This window comes from Palaemon carinicauda, chromosome 1 (assembly GCF_036898095.1).
Source record: "Palaemon carinicauda isolate YSFRI2023 chromosome 1, ASM3689809v2, whole genome shotgun sequence".
Classification (NCBI taxonomy): Eukaryota; Metazoa; Arthropoda; class Malacostraca; order Decapoda; family Palaemonidae; genus Palaemon; species Palaemon carinicauda.
Genome location: NC_090725.1, coordinates 137,737,996 through 137,742,995, shown reverse-complemented (window position 1 = coordinate 137,742,995; position 5,000 = coordinate 137,737,996). Strand labels below are relative to the sequence as shown.

At 32.7% G+C, this 5,000-nt stretch overlaps 1 protein-coding gene across 4 annotated transcripts in view; it reads left to right on the top strand.

Annotated features, from left to right (window-relative positions):
* LOC137652082 (uncharacterized) overlaps positions 1-5,000 on the top strand; it is a 405,633-nt gene that overhangs the window by 331,624 nt on the left and 69,009 nt on the right. The window lies entirely within an intron of this gene.

The following is a 5,000-nucleotide window of genomic DNA, read 5'->3' as shown; positions in this document are numbered from 1 at the left end:
GTATAAAGCATTGTATATGATATATTGCTATCAATGCCGTAATCTCTGCACCAAAGAATGATATGTTGAATTCTGAAAGTATGAATATACTTAATGTATATATTTGAAATAGGTGCCAGTTATTGAAATAATTACTGTTTTTATTAATGACGTAAAATAACGATAAAAAGCCTTTCTCCTTTTTATATGCCCTGATCTTGTATTCAGGGGACACAGAATTCAAGTATCACAAACGTGGTTTACTAAATAGTCCTTTGAAATTGCAATATCACTTAAATTATACGGCCAATTTCTAGAACATATACAATTCAATAATGATAAAAAACGCTTTAAGCATCCATACACTTAATCTGTGTATAATAATAGAAATCCATGCATAATAAACTTCATGTTTCGGATCGCTGTCATCCAGCAAATGCCTGCCTATCTCACCAATGATATTTATACAAGTTTGCCAAATGATAGGACCTTGGTCCTAGATTCATGACGGTATGTAACATCACTAATCTTTCGACCGTTACTTATTATACCATATTTTTTTTTCCGCTACTTTTACAAATAGTGAATCATAAATAGCCCATTAATATCAGATTAGCTTTACATTGTGAACTAACTTACCTTTAAACAGGTAAGTATAATAAATGCACCTAATTTAAACAGGCCATATGTATGTATGTGTTCTTTTATCTTATAGCATAAGCCCTTTTTCCCTTGGAACAATAATGCCTGATAGCGTTTCCCGCTAGGCAGCTCATGCAGCAATAGCACCAGACCGATGATGATCAAACGATTAAGTGTATGTAGAGAATAACCTACATTATTTCTCTAGTAGCGTTGAAGATAGGTTTGGTTTAAAGACCATTTCTGTTATCAAAATTGATGTAGAGATCACAAATGTTATCACATCTGAATAAGGGTCAAGTCAAGAGGGTATTAGTAGCCTTAACATAAACAGAATGAGAGAAAGAAAATGAAAAGAAATGTTTTATAAACAAATTTTTAAATCATTCCATTGCCAATTATCTTTTAAAAACGAAACAATTTACTCTTCCATGCATAAATAAGGAAGGGTTTCATTAATACTCAAACTCTTAATACTCTTACTTGCAAGCGTGTATTATGTACTCAAGATAAAAGTGAATTAAAAAAAAAAGAAGTAATATCTTCCACGTGGTTATCCCACATTCGTTATTATTAGGAGCCTCTCTACTTGCATATTCATTTGTGGAGTCTCATATTTCTCCCTTTAACCGTGGATGCCTAGAAACAGCTCAGGGTTTTCATCACGGAAAACTTTCTTCTCTTCTCTTATGGCCAAATATGAAAACCTTGTCGAAAATGTAATATTCGTGATGTTAAGGACAATAAATTGTATGCAGCTAATTCCCATCACTTCGAAAAATTAAACTATATTCTAGAGTCATTAACATAAATTTCTTAATCCTTTGTTTACTTGGCTTATTAAAACATAATCTTCTTATGTTCAAAGAACAACACAGTATCCATAAGAATGGGCTATTCCATGAAACAAAAATAGAAATAACCTTTTTTCGTGAGGTAATACAAGAATGATCAAGGCAGGTGACAGAAATAAAATGAAAATTGAGAGAATTGGTCTTCGTTATTTCACATTTACCTATCAAATAATTTCTAATTAGTCGTTGGTCCCGATAATTAGAAATTTACATTTACAAAGATTTTGAAACATTTGGGGAAAATTTCAATAAAAAGTTTCCTCTTAAAGACATTATATATAATCTATACTTTATATATATATATATATATATATATATATATATATATATATATATATATATATATATATATACATATCATCATCATCATCATCATCGGCCGATACTATTTCACTGCAGATGAAAGGTCTCAAACATGTCCTACCACTTGTGTCTGTTCACGTTCTTACTATGCCAGTCCACATCAACAAACTTTCTTAGTTCCTCAATCCATCGTCTTCTCTTCCTTTTGCAATCTCTAGGGACCCATCTGTTTTTCTTAATATCCATCTATTATCTGTCTTTCTCATTATGTCCTACCCACATCCATTTCTTTTTCTTATTTGTTAGAATATTCTCAACTTTAGTTTGCTTTCGTATCCATGTTGCTCTTTTTCTGTTTCTTAGTGTTATTCCCATCAATATTCTCTCCATAGCTCTTTGAGTTGTAACTAGCTTATGTTCTAAGGCTTTGGTAAGGCTCCAATTTCTGATGCATAAGTTAAAATGGTACAACTATTTGATATAATATTTTCTTTTTGGAGAAATTGTTATTTCACTTTTCCCAATCTCATTTTGTTTTCCATAAGTTATCCATCCCATGTTTATCCTTCTTTTAATTTCGATCTCGTGTCACTGGGAAACACTTGATGTCTGCATTAAGTACATATATTCATTTGCAATCCCCAGAATAGCGTCCATGACTCTTTTTTTATTTTATCTCTGCATTTTCATTGAGAATTATCTTAGTTTTACTCATATTCATTTTCAGTCCTATATTTTTGCTTTCTCTATTAAAATTTTCCGTCATCGTTTCCAATTCCGCCTATGATTCACCAAACACACGCATGTCATCTGCAAATCGAAGTTGTTAAAGCATTCCCCTTAATATTATTTCCTACATTTTTCCAAACTAAATTCTTAAAAACTTCACCTAGGCATGCTATGAATAGTTTCTCCATTGGCAATTAAATTTCTTTTCGCGATCTTTAAGGAGTTTTAGTATTGCCATACTTCTTGTATAGATATATTCAAGCGTTATAACATAAGACTCATCCATCTTTTGTCTTCGAAGGGTTTTCATTACTGAAGCATATATACTATATATATATATATATATATATATATATATATATATATATATATATATATATATGTGTGTGTGTGTGTGTGTGTGTGTGTGTGTGAGTAAGTTTCAAGACTTAAAAGTAGTCAATAGGCAAGGCAACCTAAAGGCCTTTCAGGACTCATGACCGAAAAAAAGGGGAATGAAGAAAGATGGATGGTCATGAAAAACTGACGAAGGAAAATAAATTCTATGCTCGACAGTAGAGAAAAAGGAATGAATCATGAAACTGGAGAATTTCCAGAGATGAATGTAGGAAAATGTTGGCTTGACGAATGTTGAAAGGTTGCTCTCCTTCTCTGATATGATTTTCTGATTCTTATTAGAGTTGTTCTTGGGACTAGAGGGTTACTTTGATCGTTTCTGTGCTTTAGACATTTGTTTCATGAATATATAACGAACAGTAAATTGCTTTTGCAACAAATAGATAAGATTCTAATTTTTGGCATGAAATAGTTTATCAAGCGTCACGTTATTTTCCATCACAGATAAGGCTCAATAAATATAAATTTAACTAATATGGACATGAAAAAATGACAGATTTGAGATTAGATATTTAATATGCAAATAATCTTTTATTTAAAAAAAGATACATGTCAGTCATGAGGGTTGTCCTTATATCATCATTTTTCTTTTCTTTTCCTTCTAAAACCCTGTCCACACGATCGAGCATGCCCGACGGGCAAACAGTCATACCAGACCACAATAGTTAGTAAGAATGAGGGTTAATGACGTCAGTAGCGGGAAAACCACAGACAGGGATCTGGCATCATACAGTGTTGCCAGATCCCTGCCTTTGGTTTTCCCGCTTCTGACGTCATCAACCGTCATTTTCGCCAACTATTGTGGCCTGGTATCACTGTTTGCCCGTCGGGGCATGCTCGATCGCGTGGACAGGGCTTTACACTGCTGTGCAACTTCGATTAGCCTTCAGATGTAACGAAGATTCTTATGCTTTGATTATTTACAAGTGATTGGGTGTTCGACTTGTTTTTCAGAGAAACTAAAATAATTCATAAATTATGGTCTCCTGAAAATATTACATTTATACTTCTTTCTCTTTAGAAGAAGGTGTCCAATGGCGTTATCTTTCGGTCTCTGATTTTTGTGTTCATACGTAATATGGGATCCACCAAAAAAGGATGTTCCTTGAGGTGTTGTTAGTCGACTCAGTTGCTTAATTCAGTACAGCCATCATCAGATTTGTCAGACTCAGTTGTTTCTTAACTACATTGTTATGAAACTGAAGTTATCTACACTAATGTTTTTTCGTAAATGCGTATGATTTCCATAGTTCAAATTAGACAAGGTATAAAAAGGCTTCCCTGGAGATAACAATTAATCCAAATACTTACCCAAGACAGGTGGTATCTTGAATGGTTTTTGACACAGCAATATTATCAATAACTAAAATTCTCTTGAACTGAACTGATAAATAACAGAACAAAACCAGCAAAAGAAATGTCTGCTAAATTGTTCAATAATCTAAAGTTAAACTGGGTCTGCAATTGAATTCATTGTATCAAAGCAATAATTCAGAAGACTTAATATTATCATTATTGTTGTTATTATTATTTCTCTAATATTTCCCTTCATATGGGATAGCTGTTTAGAAAACAATGACATCACTCACAAACTACTTCATCATTACAAGATGAAGTAAGGGGGAGCCTCTGGTGCAAAACACTTACATAGCTTTCAGTAATATTTCGACCCCTGACCACTTTCATTTTTTGGACATTAAGAATACTTGTAATCTTTTTATGCACCTTAACTTCAAGCTGAGATCTCAATTGTGTTCCGGCATTCCATTAATCAAATTAGTAACTCTCTCCAATCTTCTTTATTCTTTGTCCAATTAACTGCGTAATATTTGTTAAGAATTAACGGTTTACGACTCTGTCAAAATTAAATAATGCCCAAAGGGACAAAAATGAAGCAAGAACTTGAGCTTGGACAAATAATAACTATCGCTTGAATCATTTATAATGGCGAATGCTGACTGAAATAAAAGTGAAATAGAAAAAGATATTAATATAGACTACCAGGAAATATATCGACTACATTAGAAAAGTTGCGTTTTGTTTTAACGAATACAAAAAATAATGCTCCTCATATTGCGGATAGTTCTAACAATGCGG